This window comes from Petromyzon marinus, chromosome 43 (genome assembly GCF_048934315.1).
Source record: "Petromyzon marinus isolate PM22_M1 ecotype Great Lakes invasive population chromosome 43, UKy_Petmar_22M1.pri1.0, whole genome shotgun sequence".
Classification (NCBI taxonomy): domain Eukaryota; kingdom Metazoa; phylum Chordata; class Hyperoartia; order Petromyzontiformes; family Petromyzontidae; genus Petromyzon; species Petromyzon marinus.
Genome location: NC_133709.1, coordinates 7,250,190 through 7,273,638, shown reverse-complemented (window position 1 = coordinate 7,273,638; position 23,449 = coordinate 7,250,190). Strand labels below are relative to the sequence as shown.

At 48.2% G+C, this 23,449-nt stretch overlaps 1 protein-coding gene across 1 annotated transcript in view; it reads left to right on the top strand.

Annotated features, from left to right (window-relative positions):
• The window catches only part of LOC116951470 (chymotrypsin-like elastase family member 2B), an 89,362-nt gene extending 66,213 nt beyond the window's left edge, over nucleotides 1-23,149 (top strand). The window contains exons 5-8 of the transcript XR_012946753.1: nucleotides 1,754-1,890; nucleotides 18,343-18,479; nucleotides 18,719-18,871; nucleotides 20,378-23,149. The gene's annotated coding sequence lies outside the window, so the exon portion shown is untranslated. The remainder of the gene's footprint in view (nucleotides 1-1,753; nucleotides 1,891-18,342; nucleotides 18,480-18,718; nucleotides 18,872-20,377) is intronic.
• Nucleotides 23,150-23,449: the final 300 nt, after the last annotated feature.

Here is a 23,449-nt window from a genome sequence, read left to right as displayed (position 1 = left end):
TGGGAGTTGGCCAGTCGCGCACAAACGCCATTTTGTCTGGGTCCGTCGCTATCCCGGAATCGTACACGATATGGCCCAAGTACCACATGGAGGTTTGCAACAGGTGACACTTTGCAGGCTTCAACTTGAGATTGGCCGACCGCACCTTAGACAACACCGAGCACAACTGTTGCACGTGCTCCTCAAAGGTGTGTTCAAACACAATAATATCGTCACGGTAAATGAGACATGAGTCCCATTGCAACCCTGCTAGGACTAATTCCATTCATCTTTAAAAGGTGGACTGGGCAGAATTTAAGCCCATCGGAAGGCAGTTAAAATGGTACAACCCTTGGGGTGTCCGGAAGGCTGTCTTCGGCTTGGATGACTCATCCAGGGGAAGTTGCCAAAACCCCGACAAAAGATCCAAGGTCGAAAAAAATCGAGCGCCCGACAGCGCGTCCAGGGAGTCATCCATTCGCGGGAGTGGGTAAGCATCCACGACTGAAACTTTATTTAACTTTCGGAAATCAACAATAACCGCAGCGTGCCATCGGACTTCTTTAACAATACAACAGGAGCACCCCAAGGCCTAGTGGAAGGAGAAATTATGTCTGCTGCCAACAAACTATACGGATTCTGTCAAATAAGAGCTGCCGTGCCCATGTTAATATGGTTCTACACCAAGGAGGTGCGACCAATGTCAAATTTCTCCTTACTGAAAACCTCAGAAAATTTGCGTAACAGGGATCGCAACTCAGCCCGTTGTGCTCGGGACAACTTAGGGTTCGCCTCACACAACTTATCCATCCATGCTTCGTCAGCTTCCACAGCATGTACCATCCCACCTACCACCGTCTGCACGGTGGAACCGAATGCATTGCTCCCCGCTGCCGTCGCATCGGCTAGCACCGTTCCCGCCTGAACCACTGCTGGTTTCACACCCACTTAAGTCCTTGCAAGAACTGTTCCTGATTTCCTCTCAACAGTGTTAGCACACCGACCAGTGTAAGCCCCCGGGTTACTGTCTTAGACGGGGTAAGGAGGACCCCTGCCTCCGGATCTGCTAGGTCCAACTGTCGGCCGTAACACAACGGGACCAATGCCTGCGTGCCAGGCGGAATCTCCAGAGATTCCCTGACCAGATCCTGAACTGAAATATTCTGCCCTGCACGCCGATGCAGGGAGTCCAAAAAAACATTAGTTGCCCCGACGGCACAATCCTTGTCGGTAAAAATTTGCAGGAGCATCCTGCTAAAAAAATCCGTGCCCAAGGGGCAGGGCACAGCCAGCATCTTTGAAATCAACACTGGCCCGGATATCTCAATCTCTGCCCAATCTGATGCAGGCTTCCATCTGCCCTACAATCCCAAAACTCCCCCCGTTTTCCGCCACGCACGCATTCACCACAAGCATAACACAATTCTTGTTCGCCAGTTATTTGTTTCGTTGGTACACTCTATCCATTGTTCACATTTATAAGGGTCATTATTGGAATGTAGCTCTGCTGATATCTGGATTTAAATTAATGACGTCAAATTCACCTAGATGACGATATTAGTTCTGTTTAAGGTGACATGAAAACGCGAGGCTACCATTTCCTGCCCTACATTATGGATAATAAACAAAATCGAGTGTGTAGGTTTAACAATTAATACATTATTTGTTTTACATACCTTTAGGATCCAACCCACCATAATGTGTACTAGTTTTATATCTTGATGCTTATCTCAGATCTTCTCATGCTCAATATCACCCCTTTAATTGTGTATAGAAAAGACATTGGATTGATTAAGCTGAAAGCACCGGTGACGTCGGACATTGGAATACAGTTCGCCTGCCTTCCCAGTGACAATGAGCGACTGTCATCGGCAAGCAGATGCTACGTCATCGGCTGGGGCTCCAAAACAAGTAGGTCGCAACAACAAGGATGACCACATACATTAGGCAGTCACAAAACAAATATGCAATACAGGATTATGATGTACAATGAGTAACATCTATCATCAATGTAATAATAGTCGTAATAATTAGAATGTATTTTTCTCAAAAATATCTTGCCAATTATGAATACTTTTAGAAGAGTCCTCTATTGCAATGCTTGACAACCGGCGTGCTGCGGCACACTGGCGGTTCTGTGGCAAAGTCCGAGGTGTGCCGCGGTATTTTCAAATTGATAAACACGCAACGCACTAAAAATAATGAACACAAATATCACCGTAAATAGACGATGACATTGGACATTTAAAAAAAATGTCTCACACACATACTTAAACACACAACTCCCCCCTTCTTAGTTGATTGGCTTAGTCAGGTGCTCCCCGGATGAATAATTAAACCCCAGCCTGACGTGTCTGCAGTTCCAATTGAGTTGCAACGAGCCCAGGGGAACACACAGTGAACAATGAGACAGCGACACACGTGACTGTGAATATTCCACATGTCCATGATGGCACCAAGTCCACCACTGTGGCCTCTCACTTGAAAAATGATGTTTGCACACACACATCATCATGAGATATGATCAATCAACGAATGGATGAAGGGCCCACAGTGATGTTTTGGTTCAGTGTGACATTAAGATTGAGCAAGCTCAAAAGTGTGCTGTGGAATAAAAAAAAGGTTGAGAAGTACTGCTCTATTGGAATGTTTCTACGACATTTTATTTTATCAGGTAAGGCCTACTGAGCAATATAGCTCTTTTTTAGAAGCGACCTAGTGACAAAAGATAACTCAATGAAATGGTTTATCGCGTGGAAATGTATCGCATCCCAATACTCTAAACGCATGTCGATTCTAAATGTGGAGTGAAAAACTGGAGGACCTGAAGAAAAATCCACGCGATCACGGGGAGAACATGCAAACTCGAAATATGCAGGCATCAGGGTTGGGAGTGAACCCATGACTTCCTGCTTACCAGGCAAGGCAGTTAACATCTCGCCACCAGTTCCATCAATAAAATTAGTACAGCAATGCCTCGCCAACTGCGGAGGTTAGATTCCTGGTAAATGCCACGGGAGGGAAATCCACAGTTGTTAAAGTTCAGGGCCTATGGGAAATAGGGGGTTTAGGGGTACCACGCCCACAGTCAGACTCGTCATAGCTTCACTAAGTTGCCTGTTTATGAACAAAAACACCGAATAAAATATTGTAAATTACACAACATAAATTAACATTACATTTACTTTACATACCTTTATTATGCACTAGTGGGAAGTACCTGGCGTTGCCCGGGCGAAAAAGACAGACACACACATCGACCTACACACACTTACAAGCATTGACCCACACACACAAAGACATCGACTTACACACACACACATATGGACTCACATACACAGACATCGACTTTCGATACATACACATTGAGTTACACACACACATGGACAACAACAACCGCCAATAGCCACTAAGTGGCGGTGATGTCACCACGACGCTTGTGCCAGGCCACGTGAAGTGTCGAACGCCCGCTGGCAGGAGGTCACGGAGCAAACCCAGGTGCCACGGGTCGACTGACTGAGATGACTGGCTGATGGACCACCTGTGCCCCCTACTGTGCCAACTTGCTGTGCTTTAGCCACCCGGTGCTCCGCTCGTTGTTGTGAGCATCACTCCTCCACCCGCCGTTGTTGTTGGAGGGCGACTGCCTTCAACTGCCCAGCAGCGTCTTTCACGAGCCTCCTCCACAGAGGCCGGTCTTGACACCGCTGGTACCAGTAGTCCACTCAGCACCACATCCTCCTGTACCACATCATTCCATCTATTCTCTAGCCCATGCCGCGCCCATTTAGCCCCCTCTATCCGGCCGAACAAAAGCTGTTTAGGCATGCGGTGACTGGGCATGCGGGTTACATGACCCAGCCAATGCAGCCTTGTCTGCCGGAGGAGCTCACTGATGGGACTTTGCCCAGATCTTTCAAGGATTTCTGAGCTCCTCACACAATCCAGCCTGGTTAAACCCAGGATGGATTGTAAGCAGGCCAGCCTAAATGTTTCCAATCGTCGAAGATGCTCCGTTAGGGGGGTCCACGTTTCGCAAGTGTAGAGAAGGGAGGGAATGATCGTAGCCGAAAAAACTTGAAGCTTCGTGTGGAGCAACAGACCAGGTAGCTTCCACACAGCGTTATGCAACCAATAAAAATATAATGCCGCTCGAACTGATTCTGAGTGAGACCTCTGCTGTCAAACCGAAGCCGGTCATGAGCACACTGTCCAGGTATGGGAAACTCTCCACTCTCTCCACAACTGCCCCATCACTCTTAGTGGCATGCTCCAGTTTCAGCAGCAGCGCCTCCAACTCCTCCTCTGAGTAAGCGGCAATTACTAGATCATCGGCATACATAACGTGGCTGGCTAATAGGGAGCCACCCCATGACCGCATCCGGGCATTGATCAGCCTCCCATTGTATCTGTACCAGATGGAAATTCCTCTGGTACAGCCATCAAAGACTTCACGAACTACGTGGTCAAAAAATATGTTAAATAATGTGGGAGCCAGAGGACATCCCTGTCGCACCCCAAGGTGAACAGGGAATGGCTCCGACTCTCGGCCACGTAGTTTTACCCAGGCCCGCTCACCATCATGAAGGTCCTTAATGATCGTGAGAAGAGGGTCAGGGACTCCGAAAGCACGAAGAACCCAGAACCCAGGCCTACTGATGTATCATAGGCCTTGACCAGGTCAATAAAGCAGAGATTAGGTCTTGTTGGAATTCCCTACACCTCTGCTGTATCAAACAGACAGAAAATATGACATCTGTGCAGGACCGCCCTTTCCTGAAACCACATTGAGGCTCCGCAAGCCTCTCCTCAGCGTGCCTAGCAAGGCGATGTTGAATAATCCTTTCCAGGACCTTTCCCGGCACACTGAGGAGTGAGATGCCCCTGTAGTTTTTACAGCCTGTGCGGTCCCCCTTCTTAAAAAGGGGGACCACAAGGGCATCCTTCCAATCCTGCAGAACCCGTCCAGTGGTCCAGACTGTTGTTATGATGTCATGTAGGGCAGTCTGTGCACAAACGCCACCCTCCCTCAGCATTTCACTTGGGAGATCATCTCTGCCCGGTGCATTTCCTGGTTTCAGACTCTGGATTGCCTTTAGTACTTCCTCAACAGATGGCACCTCAACCAGCCACTCACAGGGGGTGACTTCTTCCAATATTTGAGGCACACATGGACTAACACACACATGTGTAGTGTTCTGTATTCAGGAGACGTTGGAGTCTGTTCTTGGAGGCAACACTTTATTAAACCACCTCGCTCGGCAGTACAGTCCCAGTACACTCAGGGTTACTGTCCTCCTACAGCTACTGTCTGGGGCGGGTACTGCCTCCGGGCTAATGTGCCCTAACACAGGACTACACTCAGGGTCCTCCTTCACCTACTGCTTGGGGAGGTACTGCCTCCGGGATATCGTGCCCTAACACAGGGCTACACTCAGGGTCCTCCAGCTATGGGTGCCTAGGGGGAGGCTATTCTAACTCGCCCTCGCCAGGGTGCAAGTTCTAATCACTGACCCACTGGACCCGGCCCTTACAAGGACGTCGGGCCAGGGGTTCCCGGGGTCTCACCACTGAGCCGCATAGAGTCCCAGCCCTGATAAGGACAGCGGGGCTAGGGGTCTCAGGGTCCTATCTAGCTGGTCTTCGGCTTCAGTCTTCAACTGGTCCAGATCGGCTGGGGAGGTCCCCTTTTATGTCCCTTGCCCATTGAGGGGTGGGCCTGCGTGGGATCCCAGAGCCCCCAGCAGCCCCTCCTCTCTTGGGCTGGCACTGCAGCCCCTCCCCTGAGGGTACGAGGTACCGTTCCATCTATGGCGCTACATTACCCTCCTCTTCGTAGCATCCAGCTGACCCGGATGGCAACAATACAACAATAACCCAGAGGATGAACCAACGAAGTGTATGTGTGCCTTATTGTGCGAACGTAAGTAACAAAAATAACCGCACGCGAACCCTTAGAAATACCCCAGCCCACCTGTACAAGGGAATACCAGAACATATATACATGAAGACCCCTGCCCCACCCGCCTCTTCGGAACAAAAGAGCAAAAACAAGCGACCGACGGTTGTCAACACGGTGCAAGGTGATTGGGTGGCATGGAGGAAAGGTTCGTGGTGGTTCAAGAAAATCTCCGGGACTTAGAACGAGATCCAAAGGCCGGCCCATCCAGAGCAGAAGGGGCCTGTGGAGGCGGGACGCACAGGATGGCCGGTGACCCACCGACCCCCGAATCCGCCGGCACAGGCGGCTAGGATGGCTTAACTCCCGTGGCTCCTGAGGATGGAACGACATTACTGGGCTGAGGGTTAGACTCCCCTGGCACCTCACCTGACTTGTCGGACACAAGACGTTCTTGGCCCATGTGTGGTGGCATGGAGGTGTGAGGAGGAGTGAAAGGTTTGAGGCGCGAGGGGTGCACATACCACGAGCGTTTTCCAAACATAATTCTAACACACTGGGGTCGGAGCATGCGGACAATTTCGACGGGAACCTTCCAGAGTTTAAGCAACTTAGAAGACGTTGCCAGGGACACGTGAGGGCAATGAAGCCAAGCCCGGTCTCCTTCAACCCATGTGTGGCGAGACGTATGGAGTCCCCGCAGGCGTTCGTTAGCCTGTTGGTGCCACTGAGTTAGATTTAATGGCCTCCTGGGCCTCCATCAAGCGGCGAGCGTTGGCGCGGACATGATCGGCCATCTTAGACTTGGCAGATGGCTGTTTGACGTGCAACTGTACATCTACCGGGGGGCAGACTTCTCTGCCATACATGAGGTAGAATGGTGAAAACCCGTAGCCGCATGGGGCACCATCCTATATGCGGCTAGCACACCAGGGATGTGAAGGTCCCAATCAACCTGTGACTCGCACACCTGGTGGCTCAACATAGAGGTAAGTGTTCAGTGGAGGCGCTCAACCATACCATCCGTTTGAGGATGATATGGTGAAGTGCGAATCTTATGTGTGCCCAGCAGGTTGCACACATCTCACAACAAAGTGGATTAATTTTTTTTTTACCTTGAGCGGTCAGCAGCCGTTCAGGAGCACCCTTATCTAAGACGTAGCCGTGGAAAAAGGCGTCCGTGATGGCCGCTGCCGATTGGTTGGGGAGAGGCCAGGCCATGGCCCAGTGGGTGAAATACTCTACCCCAACCAACAGGTACTTATTACCTCGCGGGGTAGCTGGAAATGGACCCAAAATATCCAACGCGACAATTTCATTCACTCGGGAGACGCGAATGGATTGTAAGGGTGGGCAAGATGGTCTCACAGGCAGCTTACGGCGAGCACATTCAGTGCAACCTTGCAGGAGGTCGGCCACATCCCTGGCCATGCCTGGGCAAAAAAACTCGAGTTGGAGAGTAGCCAGCGTCTTGTGGACTCCCAAAAGAAGCAAGCGCGCATGGGTGCCCCAAACAATTTTACCCCGCAGGGACGTGGGGAGAACAAGTTTGAATGTGTGCGAGCCGCCATAACACATCATGAGGACACGGGGCCCCCCCGGCCGCCCCCCTCGAGCGATTCCCTTGCATGGTGGCGTAAGCCGAGGAGGAATAAGTCTTCCAATGGAAGACGTCCCCATTCGTCAGAACTTAGGCCCAACAGCGTGTCTTGTGCGATAGGCGCATGGGACGCCACCTGGCCGTCAATGACCGGACTGGCTGTGGCGGCAAGGGACAGATGCGACGCTGGGTCAGGAGGCTTACAACGGCCCGAACCCAAGGAACAAGCACATTTTCCGACAAGGGGCAACCGTGACAAGCCGTCAGCATTACCATGCCGAATACCCTTCCGGTAGACCACCGTAAACGCATAGTCTTGAAAGATCTCCAGCCATCGTGAGAATTGGCCCGACGGCTGATCGACCTTCAAAGCATACTGAAGCGCTGCGTGGTCCGAACGTACTGTAAAGTGTCTACTATACAGATATGGCCGGTAATGCTGGATGAAGAAAACAATGGAGAGTAGTTCATGACGGGTCACGCAATCACGCTGTTCGGCGGGGGACAGCACACGGCTGCCATAGGCTACGACGCATTCCACACCATTGAGCACCTGCAACAATACTCCACCAATGCCAGTATCACTGGCGTCTGTGTCCAAAATGAAAGGCTCAGCGAAGTCGGGGTATCGCAAGGGAGGAGCATCAATCAAGCCCTTTCGGATGGCATCAAAGGAGGCCTGCTCTGCATCTCCCCAGTGGAATTTCGTGCCTTTGGCTGTCAACGCATGGAGGGGTTTGGCCATGGACGCGAATCCAGTGACAAACCGGCGATAATAGGAGGCAAAACCCACAAAGCTGTGCACATCCCCCACAGAGGTGGGAACAGGCCAAGAGCGCACGCAGTCGGTCTTTTCGGGGTCTGTGGCGATACAGGAGCGACTGACGATGTGACCCGGGTAATGAACGGACTCGTGCATGAGGAAGCATTTTTGTGGCTTAAATTTCAGATTTGCTGTCCGCATTTTGAGGAAGACTGCCCTCAAACGTTCGAGATGGTCATCGAAAGTTAGACTAAAAACAATGACATCATCGAGGTAAATCAGGCAGAAGTCCCACTGGAGTCCAGCAAGGACCAGTTCCATCAGGCGTTGGAACGTCGCTGGAGCCGAGTGCAATCCCATGGGAAGCCGATTAAACTCAAAGAGGTCCTGAGGAGTGCGGAAGGCCATCTTTGGTTTTGAAGCGTCATCAAGAGGCAACTGCCAAAAGCCAGGCAACAGGTCTAAAGTCGAAAAGTATCGTGCGCCTGCTAGGGCATCCAGGGACTCATCCATTAGGGGGAGTGGATAAGCGTCCGCAATCGAGACTTTATTTAGTTTCTGGAAATCCACGCAGAAGCGAAGGGTACCATCATGTTTCTTGACCAAAACAATGGGCGCTCCCCAAGGACTGGTGGATTGCGAAATTACATCGGCCGCCAACATGTCATTAACGGCTATCCGCACATGTTCTTTTCACCCGGGCTTAACCGAAATGTATTTTGTCTGATAGGCGCAGTGTCACCCATGTCAATGTGGTCATTGAGTAGCTTAGTACAGCCGATGTCAAATTTACCCATGCTAAAGACATTGGTGAAGTCCCGTAAGAGAGCACGCAATTGAAGGCGCTTTGACAATGACAAATGCGTTCCTCCCGAACAAAGCGCGTCAGTCCATTCAGTATCCGGACATAAATGCGGAGTAGGATGGCCCACATTCCCAACGTGACCCACCAACGAGTCTCCCACAAGGGCCGGTGAAGCATGGGCAAGCACCGTGCCTTGGGGAATAACTGTGGTCCTTGACCCCGCATTCAAAATCTGAATGAATGGTTCCCTGTCAGCTGACACGAGCGTCTGCGCACCGATAAGATCTAACTCGCGCATCGCCGTGTTGGACGGACCTAGCAGCACACCTTTAGCAAGCGCGTCCGATGTAAGAAGTTTCCGAAACCGAAGAGGGACGAGCATTTGACAGCCGGTCGGAACATGAATCGTACGAGACGCCATCGCCTGGACCATGGCAAACGCAGCGTACAATCGAGTGGGTAAGGGCAAGAAAGCAATGCGTCGGCCGGAGGGGAGCTCGATGCACCCCTGGTCGATGGGAATTTTAATGGGCATTCTCACCAGAAAGTCCGTGCCCAAGAGGCATGGAACAGCGAGGGTTGACGAAACCAAAACAGGCCCTTGCAATTGAACATCCCCGATGCGGATCTGGGCGTCAATCCTGGCAATTATCCCTAACGAACTCCCATTAGCGGCAAAACATGGCACATCAACAGTCCGCATGGGACGACACTTGTCGGGCAAGATGTTATAAATGAGGTCCGAGATGATGGTCGCCGACGCTCCCGTGTCGACCAACATCTGGACGTCAACCCCCTCAATGGAACCTATGATGGCAGATGAACCTGCGGCCGCAGCGACGACCCTATGGGCCAACTCGGACCACTGACCCGGTCCGAGCGCCCTGTCGTTCACACCCCCCCCCCCCCCCGGATCCCCTCCACCCGACGCATGGCAACCCTGTGTGGTGCGAGTGCGTGACAAGAGTAGGGGCCGAGAATGTGAGGTGTCGCGACTTGCCTGGAACCGGCGCGGAGTCGAAGGTGAGCGAGGCGCCGGAGGTTGCCCGGGGTTGCTGCGTTGGGGAACCCGGCAGCCCGATGCCACATGTCCCCGCAAGCCGCAGTTGTAGCACGTGATGGTTGCACCGTCCTGACGCGGGGCCGGTCGGTCGCGTTGTCGGCGATCCCGCAGGGGCCGACGATCAGCCGGTCTCCGGTCCTCCCCCGCCGAGGCAGAGAAGGCCCGGTCGTAGATCCCGTCATCGTCGCGGTCCAGGCCCACCGATAAAGCGGCGCAGGCAGTGACGGTCGGCGCCCCCTGCTGTCGCAGGTGTGCCTGGACACTCCGTGCAGCTCGCAAGGAGTTAAAGTCGTCATCGTCAGCCGCTGGCATGACGATTCTAAGCTCCCGAGCCAGGACGACAAGCTTCTGGAGGACGAGTGAGTCGATCGCTTCTTGGTCCATGCGGAGGTAGGCGGCTTTAGCCAGCGCCAGCAGCGCGGTACGGTATGCCAGCGCAGACTCGGCCTCCCCCCTCCTCTGGGTATCAAAGCGGTGGCGGGAGTCGGAGGGCATGCCATAAATTGCCTGTATCTGGTGAAGGGTGTCATGCGTGGAGCGATTCTCCCGAGTGACCGTGATGAAGTAGGCGAGGGCGTCATCGTCCAGTGTAGCCGGGAGGGCGCGTAGCGCGTCATCCTCCGACCAGCCGGCCATCTCCAAGTGGGAGAGGAACCGGTGCTGGAAGGCCGCCCAGTCACCTCCCACCGCTGAAAACGTCGTTAACGTCGGCAGGCGTTGCTGGATGTTGGCGGTATGACCCTCGGCCAGCGATGAAGATGCGGCTGTCGCGGGTCCAGGAGCTCCCATCCCCACTAAGATGTCGCTCACTGGGAGCGGTCGCAGCCCTGATGACGCGGCGCCACCTGGTTGGACACCCTCAGTCCCGGAAGTCACGTGGCCCCCAGCGGCCACCACGCGCCCAGTGGAAGTTCCTCCCGTTATGGCGGGAATCACGCTGGCGGCATGCTCCGTCTCCCCCAGCGACGCAGGCGATTCCGCCTGATGGATGCTGCCCAGGATGGCGGCTGCGGCTTGGAGCAGCTCCGCGAGGCGGAGATGCGCCTCCTGCAGCGGGGTCTGTGATGGCAGGGAAGCGGTGGGTGGCGAGGTGGGTGGCTGCTCGGCCGGCAGTGCGATGGCGGCCCCGGACAGGGTCGCCACCCCCGGCCCTGCACGATCGCCGCCGTCCCCGTCCGGGCTGCAGGTACGTGCTGTCCGACGTGTCTCCATTTTTCACTCCCGACACCAGTTGTAGTGTTGTGGATTCAGGAGACATTGGAGTCGGTTCTTGGAGGCAACACTATTTATTAAACCACCTCGCTCGGCAGTACAGTCCCAGTACACTCTGGGTTACTGTCCTCCTACAGCTACTGTCTGGGGAGGTGCTGCCTCCGGGCTAACATGCCCTAACACAGGACTACACTCAGGGTCCTCCGGCTATGGGTGCCTAGGGGGAGGCTATTCTAACTCGCCCTAGCCAGGGTGCGAGTTCCGACCACTGACCCACTGAATCCGGCCCTTACAAGGACATCAGGGCCAGGGGTTCCCAGGGTCTCACCTGAAAAGGACAGCGCGGCTAGGGGTCTCAGGGTCCTATCTAGCTGGTCTTCGGCTTTGGTCTTCAACTGGTCCAGATCGGCTGGGGAGGTCCCCTTTTATGCCCCTTGCCCATTGAGGGGTGGGGCTGCGTGGGATCCCAGAACCCCCGCAGCCCAATCCCCCCGTTGGGGGCGCCGAGGGGCTTAGCTGTCTGGGGATCCTGAGCCCCTAGCAGCCCCTCCTCTCTTGGGCTGGCACTGCAGCCCCTCCCCTGACGGTACGAGGTACCATTCCATCTATGGCGCTACAGATGCACCTACACACACAAAGAAATGGACTTACACACTCACATGGTGCCACACACACACACATCGACTGCCACACACACACATCGACTCTCACACACACACATGGACCCTCACACACACACATCGACTCACGCACACACACATAGACTCTCAGCCACACATCGACTCACACACACACATCGACTGACACACACAGACACATCTACTAACACACATGCACGTACACACACACAAATAAATGGACTAAGACGCTCACATGGAGCCACACACACACATCGACTCACACACAGACACATCGACTCACACGCACACATGTACTTAGACAGACATAAACATTAATGAATGTACTATTTTAATTGTAAAAATCTTAGTTGTCTACGCACACTCAAAACACGCACACACATTGACTAACACACACATCGACTGACACACACATATCGACTCACGCACACAGACACGTCGACTCACACACACACATGGACGCAGACACACACAATAATTTTAAATTGAAGTAACCTAATTGTTAAATATTAGTTGTGTACACACACCACGCACATACATTGACTAACACACACACAGCGACTGACACACAGAGATAGCAACTCATGCACACACATCGAGTCGCACACACATCGACTGATACACACACGGACGTAGACACACACATGGTGGCAGACGCACATGGACTCACTAGTACACAAGGTCTTAGACACAATAAAACATATATTAATATTGATCAATAATTTTTTTTTTGTTGTCAGCACACGAACATTATGAATGTGTAGAGTAGTAAAAAATGACGTTACGTCACGCTCACCCACCGGTGCAGTGACGTCATGGAGTGACGTAATGTACGGTGGGCGGGACGGTGACGTCATGTACCCCTGGGGTATTTAGGTTGGGACCCGTGACGTGGTCCAGGTCGTCTGGAGAGATGGGATCGTGTGAGGTTCGAAGTTGTGACCCGTGGTAGGGTGAAATTTGCGCCAGGCTAGAGCAGCCTGTGTAAGTGCTAGAAATTCCCAGTACCCTTCCCCTGGCTTGTAGAGGGTGGCAAAGTAGAGATGGGAACGTGTGCCTGCTGTGGGAAAAGCCCAGCCGCCGCCGAAGGAAGGCTAGAGGGGTAGAGCCTCACCTCGTCGCCTGGCGGTGATGGGCGAGCCCCCGCCCGGGGCAGACGAGGGGAGCCGTGCCGGTGCGTAGAATAATGGGAGATAGTTCCACGTGCAGGTCAGAGTTCTGACGCGCACCATTACGGGTGTAGGCGTCGTGTGTAGAGTGTGCAGTACACAGAGTCGTGTGTGAAGAAGAGTGTTTAATAAACAACTGGCGCAAGCCCTTACAAGAAGCTCCGTCTCCGTGTGGATCTACAAGTCTCCAGTGGTGTCAAGATTAACCACACAACAAATGCAATGCTGTATTTTCAAGTTGATTCTTTAAAGTTCAGGTTTCTGTCAACGTTAGTTAACACAATAATATTATTAATGACCAAGGTATTGAAAGAATATTAGTTGTGAGCACACAAAAATCAATGTTTTTATATTTTGAAGATTATTAAAATAACAGGATTATATGTACGTGAGTTTAGTGAAAGAAGCAAGGAAGAGAAAGATGAGTTGTTATTAATGTAATATTATCAAGGTGGTTATTGAGTAAAGTTTTCTATAAAGGTGAGTTGACAAATAATAAATATCATTACAAAGTGATTGTTAAAAGATTAGTTGTGACCAGGCAAACAAAAATAGTCTGCACACAGTTAATGTAATATTAGCAAGGTGATTATTCAAAAACTTGGTTTCTATCAAGGTGAGGTTAGGGAAAGAAGCAAGGAAATGGTACTTAACATTGTCGTGGTGAGGCCTAGTCCCGTGCAGAGCCCTTGTCCTCGCCGAGAGTGCGCAGCCGGCCGAGTGTCACCTTGGCAGGCTGGGGGCTGGGCCGCTCCCCCCAGCCGCGCTACAATAATACTATCTAAGCGCTATAAGAATATCTCGGGGCTCTATAGTAGTAACAGGACGTATTGCGTTGGGGTGGGGTGATGAGGACATAACACTGTGAAGAAATAACCTCAGCGTTTTGTATTTTAGTTGCATGTTTAACTCGAATGAAAATGTGTGCCGATCGTGTGTGCGTTGCTAGGGGCAACCCCTGTCAGCAGTGCAAAGTGTAATTTTATAAATGCTTATAATACTAATGTGTGCAACTTACCTTGTAGAGCAGGGGTCGGGAACCTATGGCTCGCGAGCCAGATGTGGCTCTTTTGATGATTGCATATGGCTCGCAGATAAAACAAAATATTCTCACTTGTTTTAATCCATCCATCGATTTTTCACTGCGCATGTCCTGTTCAGGGCTGCAGGAGCAATTGTCCATTATTTTAATTGGATGATACTGGCCTACGTTTGCCGTTGCTGGGTAAAACAGGTAAACGCCCCCTTTTGAATCAGTCTGAGACTGCGTCTGCTCGGTCATTAGCTCAAAGCTAACCCTTCGACGAAGAAGATGGCGAAAAGAAAAAAAGACGACGAGTATCGTACATTTCAGGACGAATGGACCGAAGAATTCGCCTTTGTGGAGAGAGCGGGTTCTGCGGTGTGTCTAATTTGCAATGACAAAATTACATCGTTGAAACGGTCGAATGTAAAGCGGCACTTCGACACGCGCCACGCTACCTTTGCATCAAAATACCCTGCGGGAGACAGCAGAAAGAAAGCGTGCCAAGAGCTGAGCAGGGTGCAAGCTAGCCAGCAGCAACTCCGCGTATGGACCCGGCAAGGTGACTATAATTCGGCTAGCTTTGCTGGTTCTTTAGCAATAGTGAGGAACGGAAAACCATTCACAGATGGCGAGTATGCTAAAACGTTCATGCTGGATGTAGCCAATGAACTTTTTGATGATCTTCCGAACAAAGACAAGATAATCAAACGGATACAAGACATGCCTCTGTCGGCAAGAACTGTTCATGATCGTACCATCGTGATGGCAAACAAAGTGGAGGAAACGCAAGTGAAGGACATAAATGCAGCGCCGTTCTTTTCTCTGGCTTTGGATGAGTCAACAGACGTGAGCCATTTGTCGCAGTTCAGCGTGATTGCAAGATATGCTGTTGGTGACACACTGCGCGAAGAAAGTCTTGCTGTTCTGCCATTAAAAGGGTCCACAAGAGGTGAGGATTTATTCAAGTCTTTCATGGAGTTTGCTCAAGAAAAAAGTCTACCTATGGATAAACTTCTCTCAGTGTGTACTGATGGTGCTCCGTGTATGGTGGGGAAAAACAAAGCATTTGTGGCGCTTCTCCGTGAACATGAAAATAGACCCATCCTAAGTTTCCATTGCATTATACACCAGGAGGCACTTTGTGCTCAGATGTGTGACAGGCAGTTTGGCGAAGTGATGTCGCTGGTCATTCGTGTGATCAACTTTATTGTTGCCCGAGCCTTAAATGATCGCCAGTTTAAAACACTGCTGGATGAAGTTGTAAATAACTATCCTGGTCTGCTTTTGCACAGCAATGTGCGTTGGTTGTCAAGAGGGAAGGTGCTTAGCCGTTTTGCGGCTTGCCTGAACGAAATCCGGACTTTCCTTGAAATGAAAGGCGTCGGGCATCCTGAGCTAGCCGACACCGAGTGGCTCCTCAAGTTTTACTATCTCGTAGATCTGACTGAACATCTGAACCAGCTCAACGTGAAAATGCAAGGCATTGGAAATACAGTGTTATCCCTTCAACAAGCTGTATTTGCTTTTGAAAACAAGCTGGAGCTTTTCATCACGGATCTTGAAACAGGTCGTTTACTACATTTTGAAAAACTGAGCCAATTTAAAGATGCATGCACAGCAAGTGAGCCCATTCAAAACCTTGATCTCCACCAGCTAGCTGACTGCACATCCAGTCTCTTACAGTCCTTCAAAGCACGCTTTGGAGAATTTCGTGAGCACACTCGTCTTTTTAAGTTCATCACCCATCCAAACGAGTGTTCACTGAACACAGCCGACCTGAATTACATCCCTGGTGTCTCCGTCAGAGATTTTGAAGCAGAAGTGGCTGACCTGAAGGCCTCAGACATGTGGGTGAATAAGTTCAAGTCACTGAATGAAGATTTGGAAAGAATCACACGACAGAAAGCGGAGTTGGCGAGCAAGCACATGTGGACAGAAATGAAAAAACTCCAACCCGAAGACCAGCTGATTCTCAAAACTTGGAACGCGCTTCCTGTCACATACCACACACTGCAGCGTGTGAGTATTGCTGTATTGACCATGTTTGGATCTACGTATGCATGTGAGCAGTCATTCTCACATCTTAAAAACATCAAGTCCAACCTACGATCACGTTTAACGGATGAAAGCCTCAACGCTTGCATGAAGCTTAACCTCACCAAGTACCAACCCGACTACAAAGACATCAGCAAATCCATGCAGCACCAGAAGTCGCATTAATGGTGAGTGTTATAACAACATTATTTAAAAGAATAAATTCAGAGGCTTATTATACTGACATTTAGTTGAATTCACTTTTAAAATATATTATATGGCTCTCACTGAAATAAATTTCCAAATTTTTTGCTTTCATGGCTCTCTTAGTCAAAAAGGTTCCCGACCCCTGTTGTAGAGTGTGCAGGCGAATAAAAAAGGCCACACACCTCCGGCGATGGCGCGTGTGGGTTGCTAGGGGCTAACCGTGATGAGCACTGTGCGCATGTGCAGCCTGCTGCGTTGTCCTGCCCTGAGCGGTGAAGGAAAATAAATACATAATAGTGAAAATAAATAAATAGATAAATCGTAAAAAAATGCTATTTAAACTAATTTAAAGGTGATGGACGGGAAAAGGAAAGAGCGCTTGCCCACCGTGGGGCTTACAGCATGGTACCTGGCTAATTTTATTTTTACGTAAACCCCACCGTTTGGGAGCCAAATCCCTCGCAAACGCGCGTGCGCAGACGGACAAAAAATGAATTTTATAGGTAAGATGATTATGACAATGGGATGATGGGGGAGGGGCTAGTTAGGAGGAGGGGCTCGGTCCACCCTCTTCCTCCGGGCCACAGAAGACCATGGCCCTGCAATTCTGTAACAATGATGTCACGAAATACAATCTCATGCAACAATGCAATGATGTAATTCCGACGTAATTTGACTTGCTGAACACCGTGCTTACCCATGGATACTAAAATGTCCAGACCGCAGTTGGTAAATGGTATACAAGTGTAGTGACGTTAAGGGTGTCACTATGGTGTTAGCGCCAGGCACTGTTATAAGAGTGCTACTGTGCGTCTGGAACCCCTCTCTGGGGCCAGAGTGAGTACGGCATGCGGACGGGCCCTAAGGGGCATAGTCTTGGTAACGGCCTGAGAGAGGGCAAGTCAGGACATGGTAGTCTGGGAGAACCCAAGAGGGCACGTGACCGGGACAGGGTAGTGAGGGGGGCCCGAGGGGGGCTTGAGGGACACGTGATGCTCAGTCGAGATGCTTCGGGAAAGGTCTCAAAGTGGGCGTGGCCGAAGGCGGAGCAAGGCCACGCTCATGAGCATAAAGGGGCAGTCCCGAGAGTGTTCTGGGCTGTTCTTTGGAATCAACCCTCGGCGCTACAGCTCTTCGATCTTCGCTCGGCAACGTGGGTCAGCCAGCATCTTACTGACTGACCCGGTTATGTAGTTACCCTGTTAAGCTTAGCTGTTGTTACCCTGTTGGGGTCTAGTTAGTGTGTGTACGTTGATGTAGTTAGCCGTGTTGGGGCTGTGTAATAAACGTGTTGCCTCCAAGTCAAAGTGTGTGCCTCCGTGTTCAACACTACACAAGTAATACACCGTGGTTGGCAAATCCGTGGTTGCCATTGGATTCCTCTATTTGTAGAAATTATTGTGGTAACACCGTCTAAAAACTGGCCTCATTAACATCACGATCGTCCTTCCACTGTTCATTACATTAGTACCAGGATGGGGGGCAGACTATCAACAGAGGTACTGAAGTGGACACCGAAAAGTGGGTGACCAAGGTGTGGTCTCTGGAGGTCAGCTGGTAACTCTACAACAGTTGCAGGATCTGACAACATAACCAACGGCCAGGCGTTGAGGGATCACTTGCATTAATGTTGTGTTGACCTTTGTGGACACTGCTGCTGATTTCCCAAACCCTGCAGCGGTGTGCACCTTTGAGGACATTCGTAACTTTGCACAATGCTGTTACAGATGAGATTTCACCACATCATGGTAGAATTCCCTTGCGCCTCCCTTAACTTAGAATGTGTTGCCGTGTTTGGTGCAGCTTCTCGTGGAATGCTGCCTTTTTGAAAAAGGAAACGTCTTGCGACTTGACTGCAATCTGTACAATATATCTATAAATGAGATTTTGATATTGTAAGAGGATTGTGACTGAGTTTTATTTTTCATTTTCCCGATATTTTTTAGAAAATGGTTTACTTACCAGCACGCTCCAGCAAGCCAACCTACCAGTGATTGACGACAACACATGCAACACATTTTGGGGTTTTCAATTACCTGCAAACACAACATGTGCTGGTGATGGATCAAGCGGTGCATGCGATGTAAGAAAATGTCTTGTCTGAGTCACAATTTGTAAACAATTTACTCATTTGTTGTGAAAGTGTTTTTAGGAATAATGTGCCCAAGTTGTACAGTGCATGGATTACTCTGCTCAAAGTGCATCAAGATATTTCACACAGTACAGTATTTGACAGTCTGACAGATGTAAGAATTTTGTCTACTCAACTTCAGTTGTGGTTAAGGATAATGGTTTAACAATGACTTTTCCGTTCGTTCAAAGGGTGATTGGGGTGGACCGCTACTATGTCTGAAGAGTGACAATTCATGGGTTCTGCATGGCGTTGTTACATTTATATCAAAACGGAGTTGTAAAGATTACTATGTGCCTACAGTCTTCACTCGTATATCTGCCTACATTCCCTGGATTCAAAACGTAAGCTGGACATCTAAACAGCTAATGTTATGCACAAGCTCGTATACTATGTTCATCCGTTATACATATTTTGAAACAGTATTTGTACACTCTGCAAATTCATATATTTAATGGAATATGTCTATCATTTGTTGAACATGGTGGCATACACTTATGATGCAGTGCTTTAGATGTGAGGCTGGTGGCTCATCCAGACTTCATCAGACAAAACTTGGACTGAGCTGACCATAAGATGGCAGTACAGCAAATTGATGCATGTGTAGAGGATGTCTCGTCCATCCTCACATTCGCACCACACAAACAGCACGCATGCTTTCCGCACTCGACATCACACACGCCGCACATGTCAATCACGCAAACGGGGGATACACCAAGTAAGGGTCGGAGGTCAGGGGTCACTGACGTCACGCACACACAGCTCACTCGGGCAAGGAATAGAGATCGGGGGTGTGAGCACTGACGTGCACGACACGCAATCAGATTGGTGAGTGGATGACACTGGTCGAAGAGAAACGGATCGTAAAATAGTGGTAAAGTTTAGAAAGGTGATTGGTGGGGAAGGGCTGAGAGGAGGTTTAAAATGGACTGTAAAACAAGGAAACGGGGTTGGTTTGAACGAGTATTTCTATGGTGTACGAGCGGTGAAAACGAAATAAAGAAGTTGAAGTACACCAACCAAAGTCTCCTTCACACGTCCGTCTGTATAACTTATCAAGTAGCTCATCAAGCTAGGGTTCCCACTTGTTCAGGTTTGATCTGGGTTTCACACAGACAGTTCAGAAATTTACATTTCTGTTCGGGTGGCGGGAAATAATTCATATGGAGAATGGTTAGTTTTGTTTAAATTCTATTATGGTATTATGTGGTATAGTGTTGATAGGTCTATGCTACCTGAGAAAATGTCTAGATTTTGTCTATAGAAAATATGGCAACCGTACGTGAATCCCTATGAGGGCCCTTAATCAATTTACATTTGAGACTCAGGAAGGCTTTCCTAGATAAATTATGTTCATTGCCAGTCATATGAAGATCTTTTTCCAAAAAATCAAGTCTCCCTAATGTAAAAAGTTCCAATTTACACTACAAAACAGTAATTGGTCAAATGGATCAAGAACCTAAACATTGTTGTAAAATATACAGATTTAAAAGGGTAAATCCATCTAAATTATATTAAAATATTCAATGAGTTCTCCATTGACCCCATGTCCGCAGCTTTTAATAACAATTTACAGGGCTGAAGCTACACTATGAAGTGTATGCAAGAAATTATTTTTTTAATACCCAGATATTTAGACCAGAAAATAAAAATTATTAATTTTGTGTCATAATATTTCACCTGTGAAATTGTGTTATTGGATGTACAGTGGTTTCAAGCATTCAATTGGCTTTAAGATTTCAATTACATTTAGAAACGATTAAAAAACAAATAACCATTACTGTGTTGTAATATTGTCAGTAATTTTTCATGAGATAAAACTGTATTTTATGTGAATTTCCAATGTGCAGGTGATGGCGCGTTATTAAACTCGGAAGGACATTCTTGTGGCCGATGAACTGTACCATCAAGATGGTCATCGCCGTCTTAACACATACCGGTTCATTGATATTTACATCATGTTTCTTGAAATATTAACACAAGCTTGTTTAATCTAATCTGAATCAAAAAATGTTGTTTACATATATAAAGGAAACAGCTGGTAACAATGTATATTCTTGTTTTAAACACTGAAAGTTACGTAACCACATGGCGAATTAACCGTGAAAGAATTGTGCATGATACATCTAACATGTGAAAACGACATATTTGATGTGAGTTTAACACGTATAGCAAATCTGTACATGGAAAACTTTGAAATAAGAGCACTTGCCTCGAGCACATTAAAACCATCTTTTTGGTTTAGATATGTGGATGACACTTTGGTTGTCTGGCCACATGGTAATGATACACTTAATTATTTTCTAAATCATCTCAATACACAAAACCCGGCCATCTAGTTCACCATGGAAATGGAGGTGAATAACACACTCCCGTTCCTAGATATTTTGCTTGGACATGGCATTAACGGGAAAATAACAGCGTTGACAGAGAGCAAACGCACACTGATACCTATCTGAATGCAGATTCGCATCATCATCCAGCTCAGAAAGCCTCTCTTATCAAGACGCTCATACATCGGGCTAAAACAGTGTCAGATGGTGAAAGTCTAGTGAGAGAGATCAAACTCGTTAAAGAAGCATTACGACAGAATGGCTACAATAATACTCAAATTAACAGAGCACTGAATGCCAAATCACGATCGCAAAGCAACACTGCTGAAAACGATCAGATTCTTAAAACAATTAAAATTCCATATATCTCAGGAGTAACTGACAAATTAGCAATGTTTTGCAAAAGCAAAACATTACAGTAAGATTTGGTACAGTACACAAAATTCAAAAACTAGTATCTTGCACGAAAAACGAATTACCTAAATTATCAACAGAAGGTGTATATCGGATTAATTGTTTATGTGGCAGATGCTATATTGGACAGACGGGACGTAACATCAGCATAAGACTAAAAGAACACCAAAGAAATATTAAATTATCTCAAACACAACTGTCGGCAGTGGCAGAACATGCTTGTCAACAAGGACACTCAATTGATTTTGATAACGTTGAAGTGTTGTGTAAAACTAATTATTACTGGCAAAGACTAATTAGAGAATCCATTGAAATTGAGAGAAACAGAAATAACTTTAATCGTTCTAATAGCTTTAGGCTTAGTGCGGCTTGGAAGCGTAATATTAAATAATACATATTACAATTCCTTATAGGGGAAACATTAATTAACGGATTACTAATGTAGCATATAATCACAATAACACACATTACAACTAAATACTAATCTACAACTCATTACTAATCATAACCATTGACTGATTACAAATCGATTATATAATTACAATACCCCCCCCTCGGCCTCAAATCACTGCACCTGAAATGAGTTAAATGATGACGTCACCCTGCTGCGCTATTTAAGACCGAGAGCAAGTGAGGGCTTTACCATTCTGGCGAATTGCCCGATGATGCTGGATGTAATTACCAGCGAAACGTCGCATTCAAACTGTCAATGTTGTGGATTCACTCTTCAACACACCGGTGGGCTAAAGTAGTGAACTAATTGTAGTTTGTCAACGTGACACTTTATTTTGCTAATTGGCCGTGTCGGGTGGTGGAGGGTTACGACACATTTATAAATAATGCGATCTAACCCAAAAACCTTTATTATGAATATTTGATGTGGACAGAACACGAATTTATACAGTGGCGGTGTTGTAAGCCACAAACGGATTAATTATTTTATCATGTAAGTACTACTAACAAAATCAGGAGGGGCGAAATTAAGTAGGCTAGACATGGTGATATCAGCAATATAATCATGGCAAAAGGTAAAACATGTTTTATGGCTAAAATAGTTGCACACTGCTATATACAGCGATTTGTATACCGTGAATGGGATCCCATAGGTGTTGTATACTTCATGGATTTACTCATTTTGCTTCATGAAATCATTTACAAACCAGTGCATGTACCTAAAATAGCTTATAAATGAAGTTTCTGGACGTAATGTAGTATTTGAATAAAGATTTCTAAACAATGGGTGTTGTGTGGTGTGTAGACAAAGATACCTGTACCAAAGAGCTCCTCTGAGTCGTATGAATTGTAATTGTTCCTCTCTGCACACATTACAAGTCTCGTTAGAGGGTTGTAAAAAAAAAGCTAAATAAACCCTTTGGTACATGTTCCGGAGGTCCAAACTGTATGGCTTTGCCATTTTACACCGGTGCGTAAAAATTTACGTGGTTTAAGTGTTCTTACCAGCTTCCAGACGATAAAGGGGGGGGGGGGGGGGGGCGGCGAAATTGGACAGGGCCCCCTATTTTATCCCTTGCACCAAGACCTATGCCAACCACAAGGGGGTGACATTGCCGAATGGAAGTGCACTCGACCCTTTTTACAAAGGCTCAAGCTTCAAATCCAGCAGCCTCTCTGATTAATACAGTGGGTTAAAAACACAAAAAAATATTACGTGCCGTCTGCTTTCAGAGTGGACGTTGAAGGACCCGTGGCGTCTTTCACGATAATAGTTCATTGTGTGCCCGCGTCATGGTCCAAATTTGCCAAACCAACGGGATTATTTTGGCAGGCCGCATAGCTTGGGTAATTGTTGGCACCGGTTCTGGCTCTCTTCTGGCTTGTATGTGGTTTCCCATGCCTCCGTTTGAAAACGGCACGTTTTACAAATTGTACAGCGTTGTGGGATGCAATTTTCACGAAATAAGCTTTCAAAATTACATGTGACTTTATTACATTAACCATGCTATGCATCTGGTTGTCATGTTCAAGTGTATTTTGTTTAGCTAGGTGAGAACAGATAAGCTAATTTGAATGACCCTGGTGCATCAGTCTGCGAGTCGGAGGGGATAATCTCTCTATATAATCCCAATTGAGCAATTTACGGGCAATTTTCCAGTTTGGCAAATTTGGACCCTGACTATGGCACGCAATGACCTACTCTTTCTTATTACGTCAGGA